Source organism: Carassius carassius, chromosome 2 (assembly GCF_963082965.1).
Source record: "Carassius carassius chromosome 2, fCarCar2.1, whole genome shotgun sequence".
In the NCBI taxonomy this organism is placed as follows: Eukaryota; Metazoa; Chordata; class Actinopteri; order Cypriniformes; family Cyprinidae; genus Carassius; species Carassius carassius.
This window is the reverse complement of record NC_081756.1, coordinates 28,464,179-28,480,311: the sequence shown is the minus strand read 5'-3', so window position 1 is coordinate 28,480,311 and position 16,133 is coordinate 28,464,179. Positions and strand designations below refer to the sequence as shown.

Genomic DNA, 16,133 nt, shown 5'->3' with positions numbered 1-16,133 from the left:
AAAAAAAAAAAAAAAAACACTGCCAATCACTATAGATTGTTCACTTTTCAGTGCTGAGGAGTGTTGAGAAAAGAAACCTCGCAAGGGAGGCTTGCCTCCCTTCTGGTTTATCAACCAATCATCATAGAGACATAAATTATGTGCTATTAGTTGGAACGTCTAGCGCTGCGCTGATAATGTACCAAGTACTTATGATGAGTAGTGATATTGAATATTTGATCGCCAACAGATATACCAAGCTGTCATTCAAACAGTATATATACAAATAAAGGTACAACACACCTAAACTGGATATAGGCTACAGCAGTCAGCTTAATTAAATGGCACAACAGGCAGCATTCGTTTAACACACAGCTGAATAATAATAATAACAATAATATTAATCAGCATGGATCCCAGACCAATACAATTAGTGTGCCTCTGAATTTCAGTCAGTTCATCTCACCTTTAACATCCCTAATCCAACAAAGGCCCAAGTCCCTATCATGGACATCTGCTGCACAAGAAGCTTTCCAGCAACTGAAGGAAGCCTTTTCATCAGATCCTGCTCCTGTGCTTCCTGATCCCAAGCTTCCCTTTCTGGTCAAAGTAGACACATCTACCACCAGGGTGGGAGCCATCCTCTCTCAGTGGCATGGTGAACCTCCAGTACTCCATCCATGTGCCTTCTACTTAAAAAAGCTGTTCCAGGTGGACCATAACTATGATATTGGTAACCGTGAGCTGCTTGGCATGACATTGAACCTCAATGAATGGATGCATTGGCTCGAGGCCTCCGGTCACCCATTTACCATCATCCCAGATCATAAAAATCTGGAGGATCTACAAGATGCCAAACTCATTCCGCTAAAGGGTCTACCCACTGTGATGGAAGCAGCTGATTACCCAAGGACATCATGTCAGACCATGGTTTACAATTAATTTCCCGGGTCTGGCGAGCATTCTTCATTTTACTCAGAATATCCATCAGTCTTTCTTCATCATTTGTCAACATCAACATTTGTTCTTAATTAACAGGATGATTTTTGTTGTTGATTTTTCAACAAACGAGCTTTAAAGGTGAAGCCTTTAGAATAAAGTTAAATGAGAAATGGAAATAAAAGATGACAATTAAAGGTATAGATAACCAAAGACTGTTTTGACATTGCCCACTCTCAGATCCGCATTTATCTGCATTTTATTCATTATTTTTATTATAGCCTTGTTTTCCTGGAAAACAGCAAGTGTATGACATACAGCCAGAGTGATGTCAGCAGGTTGTGCGCATCCAGATAAATATCTGACCTTCAGTCTGAAGAATGACATCAGAGCATACAATGGGTCTTTCAGAACCTGATTTGAACACATTTTACCTTCAGAAATGCAGTTTGACACATTGTGATGACCAGTGACACACTCTCAGATTGATTTTGTCCAGGTCTACAGTGTGCTGCTACAGATTAAGACAACTGCCTGTGAAACTCAGAACACGGCTTTTTGTTATTTTTATATTATTATTTTCATAATTACAGTGTGTCATTATTTTCTCTTGCAAAAAAAGGTCATGTACTTACAGTGTGCTCATTGGCAAACTGCGTGCAGGTGCTGGACTTTGAGCGGGAGAATGAGTATATACTAGTACTGAGCGCTCAGAACCCAGTTGCTCTGGTCCGAGGCAGGTACGGACCAGCATCCACAACAACTGTCACCATTTTTATCGATGACATCAACGAAGGACCCGTTTTGTCTCAAAGCCATTATGAAGTCACTGTTAGAGAAGGGGAGGAGCGAGGACGTGTTATTGCCACAATCAGAGGTTATGACCCTGACTCTCATCCAATCAGGTAAGGTGATATTTTACTCATTTAAATGAGTAAAACTACCAATAACAATACAAATTGTATCTATGCATCAATTGACGTCCTGCAAAAATTTCCAGCTGTCCCTTTCATTCCTAAACAATGAGAGATTCCCCAAATTAATTAATTAATCTCAATTGACACAAACACCTCATTCTCAAAATCTAAAACACACAGAGAAAACTCACTATTTGTGTTAAACACACACACACACACACACAACTCTTAATCCAGAACTGTAAATGTGTGGAAGCATAATTTAACATGTTGTATGTTCATATAGATTTCAATCGTTGTCCATTGGAAAGTGGAAAAGAATCTGAATCTTGATCTAAAATACATTAAAATAGTACAATACAATATCATTTAAAAGAACTGGTTTCTTTTGTAATATATTTTAAAATGTAATATATTGCTGTGATGGTAAAGCTGAATTTTCAGCAGTTATTACTCCAGTCTTCAGTGTCACATGATCATTCAGAAATCATTCTAATATGCTGAAAACATATTATTATTTCAAATCTGAAAACAGTTGGGCTGCTTAATATTTTTGTGGAAAACGTGATACATGTATTTCAGGATTCTTTGAATAGAATGAACAGCACTGTTAAAAATATTCCGTAAAATATACGGTAAAAAACCGGCAGCTGTGGTTGCCAGAATTATACCGTAAAAAAATACGGTAAAACCATTTGGCTTGACGATTTTATACCGTAAAAAATACAGTTACACTGTTGTAGGTTTAAGGGTTTTACTTTATATTTACAGTTTAATATTAATATACGAACTTATTGAAGCACTGAAATCTGTTTTGTACCTTTGTATTACACTGGTAACCACCAAAAGCAGGTGGTGATGAGAGAGTCATGTGGTGAAACAAAGCCCATCACAAGCAGCTTTTAAATAATAAGATACATAGAAGGTGCACGGTGTCATTCACACAAGCACTAAACACCATCATGGTGAGACTCATTAAACTGAAATATGCAATAAACATTAATTTAACAACATTTTATGTAACATACAAACCTAATAAACATAACAGATGAGAAAAAATTAAGAAGAAACATAGTTATTTCAAAGAAAAAGCAACGCAGAGAATTCTGGGAACGTAAGTTTACGGTTTTTCCCTGTAAAGTTTACAGGAATTACCGTTAACCAGTAAACAGGTTTGAACTGTAGTATTTTCACAGTTTTTTACCGTTAAAATCACAATCATTTTTTACAGTGAGCATTTATTTGAAATATACATTTTTTGTACCATTTTTAAATGTCTTTACTCTCGCTTTTGATCAAATTAATTAAATTTTTTGTAGATTGTTTTAATAATTTTAATGATTGTTTTTTTTTTCTGCATTACAATCCATAATGTCAGAATTGCTTGATTATGAAAGAAAATATGTGATTCAAAAGCAGTTTTTTCCTCAGGTATTCACTGAGAGGAGACACTAAAAAATATTTCTCCATTGGGAAGTACTCAGGAGAGCTCAAGACTGTCCAGGCTTTGGACAGAGAAGAGAACAGCACCTACACCATGGAGGTGTTAGCTGAAGATGGGCGTAAGTGACAATTTACCCCCTCGTCATGCATGCATTCACTGTGGAGGGCTGTCAATTCATGTTGTTTGTTTGAATAAACATGTCCATCAAACTGAAGTTATTATACAGAGCAAGTACAAGAAGAAGATGCTATCAATATGAGACATCTGGGGAAAATCAACATGCCTCGGCTTTCATTTTTTCAGAATCATCAGTGCTGCCGAGACACTTGACATTTCAAAACGCTGTGACAGGCTCTATTCAGTATCAAATCTCATTGAAAATTCTTGTCCACATCCACACACCATGAGAGAAATCTCAGACATTGTTACTAGCAGTGAATGAGTCACCAGCTAAGATGTTGCGGTGTGTGAACGATGTGTGTGTGCTATAGAATTCCACATAATTTCTCCTCACCTGAATGTAGGGCGAAGATGAAAGATTTGAGGTGTGAAGGTCACAGTTCACCCTCCAATTACCTTCTGCCCCCATCAGCATTCTCAGATGAGGAATCATTCCAGTCCAGAATGCTCAGTCACAAATGTTTACGGGGGAGAAAAAAAGGAGAGAGATGAAATGAGAACAAGAGATACGACTCACAACTCCCTGTCTTGCGTGGTCTTGAGTGTTGAAGCAGGGTTGAAAATGAGAGGGAGTGTATAAGAGGAGGGAAAAATAAAGAAACTTTAGATAATAGATATAAATAATACACATATACCTCAGTATCTGAGAGCTTATGACATTCAAGGAATTGTACTTTACTCTGGGCTGCAGAAAGAGATGCATTACAATACACAGAAAGGGTTGCATATATATATATATATATATATATATATATATATATATATATATATATATATATATATATATAGGCAAATCTTCACATTTTGACTTGCACTTCTATGTAACGCAACAGCCATGGTCCAACATTGGCTAAACACCCTCTGTCTCGGCCTGCAATAGTAGTTACCCCTTAGTTTCTCTCTTTAGCTTAGGATGGAAAAAGATTGACAAATCTGAGTGGGCCACCCTAAATCTTTTGATGGTGTCTAGGAACTTCAATGTTTGTACTTTTGGGGAGATAAGCCCATGATATACTTATAGTAGTTTATGAGCAACAAACGTGATTAAGAGAATGTTTTTTGACATAAATCTTACAAATTTCTTGTTTAATAATCCCACTAGTGACTCTAAAAAAGGTTTTCATTTATAAAGCTCTAAAAACCTTACTGACTGATGTTTTAGTGTACTTCCTGCAAATATGGAAAAAATAAAGAGTCTCAATTAAATATGTGCAGTTTCACGTGATTAGTGCAAATTGTCACATGACCAGAGCAGTTTACTTCCTGTTTGCACCTTGAGAAGATGATGGCTGCATCAAAGCTCCAAAACTAAAGGCTAATAAAGTGTCTTAACATAAATATATGACAAAGATGTTTGGTACACGTGATCTTTAGGGTGTCTAGTATAAATATATGCATTCACATATATTTAGTTTTAATGAGTGTGGTCATAGAATGAGTAAACATGCTGATGGTCACAATAGTGACCAGTGGGAGAACAGTGAACTTAAATATACAATATAAATCTAATTGCAGTTGCTAGTGAAAATGACAATAAAATGTTTCAGTGACAAAATATTGCACTAAATTAAAAATTCAAATGTTACAAAAAAAATACAATAATGATGTTGTAATACTCTAAGAATTAATATAAAAGTATGTTATATTTTACAAAAAAGTAAACATTTTGAATTGTTTTTAATTTTATTATTATTATTATTTTTAATCTCAGTGTTCCTATCAATGTTGCATACGTTTTTTATGCATAATAGAAACCCCAGAATGTGATCAAACAGTTTAAAATAGCTATCTATTTTAGAAACAGGTAATGTTTTGTAGCTTGGCAATGTTTCTACAACATTGTTCTGCCATTAGATGGTGACAAGAGACTTTTTTAAGTGTAAACAGTAAAGACTTTTATATAGAAAGAGACTCAAATGAAAGTTATTTTTACTTTTAATAACTGCTTGTAAGGCGCAGCCAACAAATGCAGTGAGCTGCGCTGTAATTGTAAATCACCTTTAACAGATGAAAGATAGTACAACAAAGATATCGCTTTCAGACATTCAGACTAATTTCAGACATATTTTTAGACATTCCGACTAATGTTTTATTGTGAATATGAGATTGGGTTGAAGAATGAATGCTGTATCAGAGGCAGGGAATCACACTCTCAGTCCATCTCTCTCTCATAATACTTTACATAATACAGTGAGCTTTTAATAAAAGCTTGAAGCAACTCAGCGTTTCTTCGTTACTAGTTCTTAAGTGACATTTTCAAATTAGTAACAGAGGCTTGAACTCAGCTGTTAAACTGTCAAACTGAGATTTGAATCTATAACGGAAGGGAGTAGTTCTGCACAAAAGGGTTTTTAAAGACACTCCATTGTTATTTTTCTTATGTATTTACACACTTTTGCCGTCGAACTGTTGTATAAATGTAATATGACTCTTGTACTCGAGCGATACCAGCTCTATCAGCGGCTGTGATTGCCTCCATCACGTGGCTCTGGCCTAATCACAGCCATGCTGATATAGAGCCGGTATCGCTCTTGAACTCGAGTGATATTGCTCATTTATAATAAAGCTTTTGTGGCATGGTACATAGTATGGATTTTTAGTATAGTTGCTTACTCTCATTAAAGGATAGTTGACCAAAAAAATAGTTTTTCTCAATACAATGGAAGTCAATGGTCACCAAATCTGTTTGGTTACCAACATTCTTGATAAAAGTCAATTTGAGTGAACTATCCCTTTAAGAGATTCCACACACACATACTGAAATACACAGACTAAATGCACACTAAATACTGAAAATGTTTGCTGTCACTTCTTGTCTCCTTCAGGCAATTCCTCTTTGTCGGCCTCCACGCTGGTGACAGTGCACATTCTGGATGTAAATGACAACAGCCCTGTTCTGGTGGGCGATTACTCCTGGAAGTACCTGTGCACACCTCGCTGGGAGGATCAGGCTCTAGTTCTGGCCTCTCGGGACAGCGATGGGCCCCAGCATGGAGGAAGGCTCAACTTCTCCCTCCGCAGTGATGTCACTGTCCGCCGCAACTGGAAGCTCACTCCCATCAATGGTTTGTCTATTCCTTTGCCCACTTCCAGCCCCTCTACGAACTGAATTATACTTGGGCTGAATGTGAAGTGACAAATCTTCCCTGTCGCCTAAGAACTATGTGACCCGTCTTTAAAGATCTATTCGTCTGTCAGTCATTTAAAAAATACATGTCAGACGATCTTCACTCGTTCCCTTAATGTGCCCAAACCTTCTATAATCGCAATAGGGCTGACATGCCCGGTTATGTTGACCTCCTCTAGCAATGACGTCAATGTGGATAAAATTAGAGATTTGAAAAGAAAAGAAAAAAAACTGCTGTTCTGTGGCTGTAGCATCTGTACAGTCAAATTAATACGTCATCCGAACTGGGTGCCATGCTTTCCACTTGCTGAATCACACACAGTGCAGGTCTGGGGAAAAGAGCGTATTGACAAAGAAGGAAATTGCCCTCCATATCTAGTGTCTTCAGACAAATCTGTGTTGGGTGTAATAAGCGCAATGGCTCCCTTCCTGATAGCTTTAGGCATTGTTAATGTGCCAAGCTCATGCCGGTGAGCAGGTTGACTTAGTTGCAGCGTCTGAGTCACGGACCAGAATCAAATAGATTTTGATTATGTTTTTCACTCCTTTTCTTTCATGCTCATTTTTTTTCTTGGTCTCTCTGCAAACACACCTTCACTGGCCCTTTACGGGCCAACTTAGGGCTAGCCTAAGGGCCCCCAGCAGGCTGCCAGCGCAGGGGCTCTGAGATTTTGCTAATTAGCTGAATTAATTAATAAATTAATTATAAATAATTAATAATTAGCTGAAGCTGGCTGATAGCAAATGAATAATCCAACCTCTTGTAATGAAAAAAGCCACAGCTCTCAAACACCAGACTTTTCCTAACCAGGAACAATAAAAAAAATAGTCCAGACTATGGTCTCATGTCGAAAAGAGCTTTAAATCCATATTCAAACTGGACCATAATGTGGTGACCTTACCAATAAAGAGAATATATGCAAATACACTGTCTTAAACTCTTAGCATCAATCCAAACATAGACCATACATACGTTTACAATCTCTGCAGAAAAACATTAGCAATGAGAAAAAAAAAAAAAACTCCTTCAGACTGAGCTTGAAATGACACACTTCCTAACCAGGACACAGCACAATGTGTTCAGCAGGTGAACCATGCTGGATATTGCTGCCTGCTATTCTTAACTCTCTTTACCACATGGCTTTACTTAAGGAAACATAAAACACCCTAGCATCACTAGTGGTAAGGAAGAAAACTGACCACAACATTTTTATTAACAGGCTCATGTCTGGCCCCACTGGGCCATCATTGGATTAATGTGGGTAATCCCATAGTGTGAGCTGCTCACAGAGAGCCTGCGGTTAGCCCAAAGCTGTGGGCCTCCCCTAGGCAAGCCCGCACTGGGCCTGTTTAGGTTTGGTGTGGGCTGGCCCTAGCCCACTGTGCCTGCAAAAAGCCAGCATGGGCCCTGCAAGGACATGTTTGCAGGGCTTTGTCTCAGTATTTCTCAGTTTATTTTTTCCTTCTTGTTAATGGATAAAAACATGGGGTTATTATGCTGCCTTTAATTTATATGATCTCACAGCTGGGGCTGGTAGGTTGAGAGGCTAAAAGTGTACTTCCAATGACTTTTCATGTGATTGATCTTTAGACAACCAACAGGGTTTTTTATTTATTTTTTTTATTTTTTTTTTTTACACACCTCTCTCACTTCCTTTTTTTACTTGTTCAGCTTTACATGCTCTATCATGAAAGCGTGTCGAAAATGATGGTGAGGGATGAGATAGTCTCAATTTATATTTCACCCTGAGAAAACTGTATTTTCTTGTGTTATGTGTGTGTATGTCCACTCATATTCACAATAGAATATAGATAACATCAAATGTTGAAAGTGAGACATTTTGAAATGTCATGCCAAATATTGGCTCATTTTGGATTTCATGAGAGCTACAGATTCCAAAAAAGTTGGAACAAATAGCAATAAGAGGTCGGAAAAGTTAAATGTACATATAAGGAACAGCTGGAGGACCAATTTGCAACATATTAGGTCAATTGGCAAAATGACTGGGTATAAAAAGAACCATTTAGAGTGGCAGTGTCTCTCAGAAGTCAAGATGGGCAGAGGATCACCAATTCCCCCAATGCTGCGGCGAAAAATAGTGGAGCAATATCAGAAAGGAGTTTCTCATAGAATAATTGCAAAGAGTTTTAAGTTATCATCATCTACAGTGCATAATATCATCCAAAGATTCAGAGAATCTGGAACAATCTCGGTGCGTTAAGGGTCAAGGCCGGAAAACCATACTGGATGCCGTGATCTTTGGGCCCTTAGACGGCACTGCATCACATATGCCGTGTTTCCACCGAAATTACCCGGAACATTTGTACCAGGAACTTTTTTTCCCAGGAACTTTCCCCCCCCCAGACCTGTTGCTTTCTGCATTTCCACAGCGGTTTAAAGTACCAGGAAGCGTAGGCAAATAGACTGGTGACGTAGGTCTGCACGCGTTTCTCAATACAAAGTACGCTGATTTTGGACGTGCATCCTCGGTAGTGCGGACTCTGCGCATTAAACTCGGGAGTGTGATGTCCGCGACGACGCAAAATCCGGTAATTCTGCAAACAGCAGCGTACTTGATAACTTCAGTAAGCTGACCATGGCTACTGCAATTTTCCTCTCTGTATTTTTACAATAAAACGAAATAGGATATCAAATACCACTGCCTCCTTTCGTTTTCATTTTAACATAAGAACAGCTGCAGAAATGTACTTAGTTCAGGGATATGTGTATATATATACAGCCATTACAATGAAACGAAATATTATATAAATTTGCCTTTTTTATTTTCATTTTAACATATAGATAAATTGAATACAGACCAAAGATAACCTGTTAGATTTACCCAAAACGAATTATATTTTATGTTTAACCACTAAAGAGACATCAGAGCCAGCGGCACACATCAGAAGGTCTAGCCGAGGTGAGGCGGCTTCTCGGCGGATACACGATCACTGAGCTCCCGCTGATTGCGTGGAGCTGACCGTCTCTGAGATCGGCAAAAATAGGCGCTGTCTTTATAAATAAACCACAGATTTGAGTTTTAAACAACTACATTCTCGCCTGAAATACTTTTAAAATTACATTTCATGACACAATAACACTAATATTTTGAAAATGATCCGAAATGCTGCGTGAACTAAGCTGACCATGGCTACTGCAGTTTTCCTCTCAGTATATTTACAATAAAACGAAATCGGATATCAAATACCACTGCCTCCTTTCGTTTTCATTTAAACATAATAACAGCTGCAGAAATGTACTTAGTTCAGGGATATGTATATATACAGCCATTACAATGAAACGAAATATTATATAAATTTGCCTTTTTTATTTTCATTTTAACATATAGATAAATTGAATACAGACCAAAGATAACCTGTTAGATTTACACCGCAGCTGAATTATATGTTATGTTTTAACCACTAAAGAGACATCAGAGCCAGCGGCACACATCAGAAGGTCTAGCCAAGGTGAGGCTGCTCTCGGCGGATAGATGATCACTGAGCTCCCGCTGATCGCGTGGAGTTCACCGTCTCTGAGATCGGCGAAACACATTTTTAAATAGGCGCTGTCTTCATAAATAAACCACAGATTTGAGTTTTAAACAACTACATTCTCGCCTGAAATACTTTTAAAATTACATTTCAAGACACAATAACAGTAATATTTTGAAAATGTTGATCCGAATAAATGGTGGTTGAACTCAACCAATGCTGCGTGAACCAATCAGGATGTTTAGCGCCCAAGTCCCGCCCCCGAAAGTTCCGGAACTTTGAAAAAGTACCACCTCGCCAGCAGGGACTTTCTGAGGGGCATTTTTTTACCTGGAACTTTATTTAGTTCCTGGTTCCTGCGGTGGAAACACACCGAGTACCAGGCCAAAGTCCCTAGTTCCTGGGTTATGTTCCTGCGGTGGAAACAGGGCAATACTGTAATACTAATGTAATGGAAATCACAAAATGGGCTCAGGAATGCTTCCAGAAAACATTGTCGGTGAAGTTGTTATCAGCACTCAGTTCAGAAGCCTGCATCTCTGATGGTATGGGGTTGCATGAGTGCGTGTGGCATGGGCAGCTTAAACATCTGGAAAGGCACCATCAATGATGAAAGGTATATCCAAGTTCTAGAACAACATGTGCTCCCATCCAGACCTTGTCTCTTTCAGGGAAGACCTTGCATTTTCCAACATGACAATGCCAGACCACATACTGCATCAATTACAACATCATGGCTGCGTAGAAGAAGGATCCGGGTACTGAAATGGCCAGCCTGCAGACCAGATTTTTCACTCATAGAAAACATTTGGCACATAATAAAGAGGAAGATGCGACAAAGAAGACCTAAGACAGCTGAGCAACTAGAAGCCTGTATTAGACAAGAATGGGACAACATTCCTATTCCTAAACTTGAGCAGCTTGTCTCCTCAGTCCACAGATGTTTGCAGACTGTTATAAAAAGAAGAGGGGATGCCACACAGTGGTAAACATGGCCTTGTCCCAACTTTTTTGAGATGTATTCTGAATAAAATATTGAAATTTGAAAACTTTGAAAACTTTGAATAGGCCTGATAGATAGTTGTACTGTACTGACTATATTGTGTAGAATTAACTATACATTTCTTTAAGTGTCTCCACCAGAAATCTTTTGATGTGGAGGCCATGGGCAACATAATGGTCACCTCTGACAAGAGAGAAACCTGTGAGAGATAATCCTGTACCAGTTTAGTACTGGTGACCCCTTTAGTCCCCTGTTGACTAGCACATTAAAGGACTCTAGTGTCAAAGAACACTAATAGGGCTTCTTGGACCATTGATAAGAGTGAGCAGAGACTGATAACAGCCTCTTGTTTACTAGACTCAGTTCTTGCTTTTGCGTCACATGGCCAAATCCTAACTGGGCCCAGTGAGTAGATTTTCCATAATATTTGCACAGCAGCATTACACTGGACTGCTTGACTTAATGTTGTTGTTTTTGTTGTTGTTGTTGTTTTTTATGTCAAGGGTAAATATTATAACTCATATTTATAATAAAAAATAATAAAGTGTGTAAGGACAAACTTTGAGGCTGGACTCATCTAAAAGTTTAAAATAATAGAGAAATGGATTGCTCATTACGTCATGAAAGTGAAGCCGCCACGCCGCCATTGGTAATCCCAGTGTGCGTAAACATTCTGTTGAATTAATAGGAAATAGTATGATCTTAATGAGAAAACATCACCTAACAAGTCAGCATTTATAAATCTGAAGTATCTCTGTACATTCTTACAATGCAAACACCATAGGCATGTAAACTTTTTTTTTTTATGTCAGGAATTTCCCCTACTTATTAAAAAGCTATGTTCATTACAGTAGCGAACATCATGAACATGATCAAGATCAGACAGACATGACCTCAACATATATAACAAATGACAAAGTGCTCGTTCTGAAATTTGAAGAAAGATTTATGATTCGTATACCTTTATTTGCCTTGTACAGTTTTTACAGTGTTTATATAATTTTGTTATAGTGTTTTTATTCGTTATTCGGCGCTAAGTGCAAATGTTTCAACAATGATTTTGTTAACATCATTCATTTTGAAGCAGGTAATGATTTAAATGGTGGTTAAATTATTCATTTAGCATACAGTATTACACATGGAAACAGTAATGCTAGTAAATGTATTTGTGCGATCTTGGAGAGTCTGAAATAAATGATGCTCAATCAGGACATTAAAATATACACATCATAATTTATTTAGAGAGATTACTTACTATACATGCACGGATTTATAGACATTTAAAGGCTTTATTTCCAAGATAGTAAGTTAAGTTTTTCATTTCAGTATATAGCAGTATCAACAGATGCTATTGTATTATTCATTGTAATATATTCAAATCCATTTTTGATACTAATAAGTTCATGTTTATTAATTCCTGAATAATTATGTTAATAAAGAAATAGAGTATATTTTGTGTTGGATCGTTACCTGTGTTGTCAGTGCATAGCAGACACACCCACCTAAACGGTTTAAATATGTCTCTTATCCTGCCCAAAAAGACCATAAAGATTGCAGATAACATCTGAAGTAAAAATGAATTTACATACACACAACAGAAAAACTAATCCCGTTTGACTGATTTGCCTCTAATTGGGTGACTTTAGGTCAGCGGTTTGCATGTGACTCAATTGTGCTCTGGCAGATCGAACACTTCCGGTGGCTTCACGGCCTGTTTGGCAGTTTAGTATGCGATGAGTGATCCAGTCATATATATAGATCAGTGGCTGTATAGATGATTGTTCAGCTAGCTAGTTGGTATTGATAGCATTATTTAGCATGCTGCTAGTATTGTCTTAATATATTAAATGGATACTCCACCCCAAAATGAAAATTTTGTCATTAATCACTTACCCCCAAAATATCTTCCGAAGACGAACAAAGCTTTTACAGGTTTGGAACCAGGTGGGGATAAGTGATTAATAACAAAATTGTGTAAGCTGATATGTAATTTTTTCCACAGACACTCACACCAACCTGTCTTTGAATGTCCCATATCTGCCTCCAGAGGTTTACATTGTAGCTTTTACCATCTCAGACAGCAGCTCTCCACCCAGAAGCACATTCATCAACCTGCCAGGTAACACACGGACTAACCTAGAACTGAATGAATGAAAAGAGAGCATGTTTACATAAACAAGGAAACCATGTACGTCATTTGATTATGTTCATACGTTGCATTCATCAGCTGTCTGAACACAATGTTAAAATGGCTCACTAGAGACTGTAATGTTCACTGGAGGTCAGTTAAATTTGGATATCTCTCTATGTTCCCCCGTCACATAAAAATGCAATTAAGCCACATTTCCATGATAAAACAAGCAGAGTCACATCAGTGAGTGTGTTATTAAAAATGTACAAATAAGCTTAATGACCGTTCAGTCAGAGGATTTTTGTGAAACAATTTAGCACTAATGTAGTGAGTATCTGTAATGGTGGAGCCTTGTTTTCTCATAAAGCTCACTGATGTGAGGTTGTGATAATAGGTGAGGTGTTTTTCAAGTTAAATCAATGTTTGTTTAGGTATTCTTTTGCATATTCCCTGGAAGGACCATTGTTAAAAATGGATTTATGCAGTTGAAGGTTGATTTATTAATTAATTTTTAAATAAATAAAACATGCATACGGGTTCATTAAAATTTAAAAAATGTATGTTCATATTTAACTGACAAGAAGTTCTCAAAGGGGCCACAGGATGACAAAAAATAATTTATTTATTATTAATTAATAATTATGTTAAAATTTGTAATTAAAATGCTAAACAAAAAAACAAGGTACAATCAAAAATCATATTTCTTTTTCCCCTAAATAACTTATTTGTATTTAAAGACATACAGGATCTTGGATCTTATCTAAAAATTAATCATATTTAATTTATATATCAACAATGCCAGTTTATGTTAATAATAAAAAAAAAAAGTTTAAAAGTAAACACGCAGTGTTGTTGGAATTACAGCAGAAATACCAGAGGAATTATCTTAGCCAATATGGGGGCCATAGAGTCAAAAAGGTGTGTGTTTTTGTGTCTGCTTGGGTCATGCATTCACATCCATTGGTTTAATAGATTTTTTTTTATGGAACGTCCTGTTCACTCAGTCTCCAGTGATGCATGGCCACAGGTGCATGGCTTCTCTCTCTCCTCCCTGTCTCAATCTCATCTTGTCTGACTCACGAGACCCACGAGACCTCACCGAAGCAATCACCCTCAATCTAGTGCTCCATATGTCCTATTTTCCTGTGAGCAACCATTGCCCCCATAACGCGTTTAAAAAGAGCTCAATGGACAATGTTTCTCTCACAGTGACGGTTTACCCGTGCAATGTGAGGGGGAACTGTAGAACAGCACCAAAACAGCTTCAGGGCATGCCTACAATTCAGTCAACAGTGGGTATCGGAACTCTGGGAGTTATAGGTGAGACACGTACACATCTTTTTCAGAACATCCTGAAATGATTGAAAACAGAAGAGGATAATACAATCTGCAGTTCCTAAATCACATTTTATGTTCTTGTTTACAGGCATTATACTGATTGTTATATTTGTGAGATTGTCCTACCAGAATTCAACACCACCAAACAAAGGCTGCCAGGAACGCGTGCCACTTAAAGTCTCTCTCTAACTTCTTGTGTTCTAGACCATTCAGTCATTTGGTCACTACAGTTTTAAAAAGTCCCATCAACTCATTCAAGGGTTTCTCTAAAGTCAAGTTTGCTTACTTTTGATAAAATTGGTTTTTGGTTTTAGTGAAAAGTGACTATATATATAGAGAGATATACAGGCTATATATATATATACATTAGTACCACTGTGAAGAATTCAAAACTTTTCTCTACATGTGATATTTCTATGTTATTTATTTGTTTTTAAGCTATGTAGTTATCTTTATTGCAATCATAGTTTATCATAATTAGCGGTGATTAAAAATTTTGGATCAATAAATAAATCAGTTTGTTTGTTTCCTTTCCTCTCTGAGTTGCGTGATCGATGATCTGAAATAAAGACAATCAAAGACAAAACAAGCTCAGTTGAATCACTCATATACATTATGCAAAAGATTCAAGTTAATGAACTTCATGAGACCTTCAGAAATTATTTTCTTTAGGGGATATTTCTGTTATTTGTTTAAATGCAATTTACTTTAATTAGAACGTCCTGTTTGCAATCATACACACAGTAGTGGCAATTAAAACATTTGGAGCGATTGATCAATGATGCAATGATCAACTTATCTATCATTTTGGTATGACTGATTTAGTTCAAATGTAATAAACAAGCTCTGTTTGGTCACTCATAAATAACGTAGACTGACATTGAGCAAGAGAGAGCTTATCCTCATTCATGTTTTTTCAGGTCATCTTCAGGCCAAGCTGTTTTAGAGATGGAGAATAATAATCCCATCCCTCAGGATAATAACAAGGCTGAAACGGTTTCACATTTAGTGAGACAGGAAAGATTACCCACAATCCCTTTTAGCCAGCCATCTCCTGTTTATAGTGAGATGACACTAGCGAACTTGACCCAGATGACCTTACAAGTATGCTATATATAGACATTCAATGCGCTAAAAATAGTCACACCGCCAAACAGCAGCACTCCCACTAGTAAATGAAGCCTGTTTGACATCGAATGTGTAGCACACATCAGCCTCAGGTGCTCTTTTAAAATATTGGTAAGCCTGTCACATTGCCTCATGCTCTTCCTGTCATGCTGCTGCTGAATCTAACAGATGAACATTCAAATCTCTCAGGATCTCATCATGAGTATTCTTCTATTAAAGCATAAAATCACATTCAGGGTTATTCATTCTGCTGGGGCGTAAGGAAAGCATTGTAATGTCCAAAAACAACATGATGATTATTTACCTTCAAGCAGAGTTCCCGATACAGACGTTTTCATGATGTTCCCTAATGTAATCTTAAAATACAACATGTACGCAAACATTACAAAATATGAATTGCTTTTGGAACTGTCAACACATCATTTTGCTAAAAACAACCCCATGAAGGAAAT

At 37.3% G+C, this 16,133-nt stretch overlaps 1 pseudogene; it reads left to right on the top strand.

The window, feature by feature from the left end:
- Positions 1-14,873, top strand: part of LOC132098853 (cadherin-17-like) — a 41,169-nt pseudogene extending 26,296 nt beyond the window's left edge.
- The last annotated feature ends 1,260 nt before the right edge of the window (positions 14,874-16,133 follow it).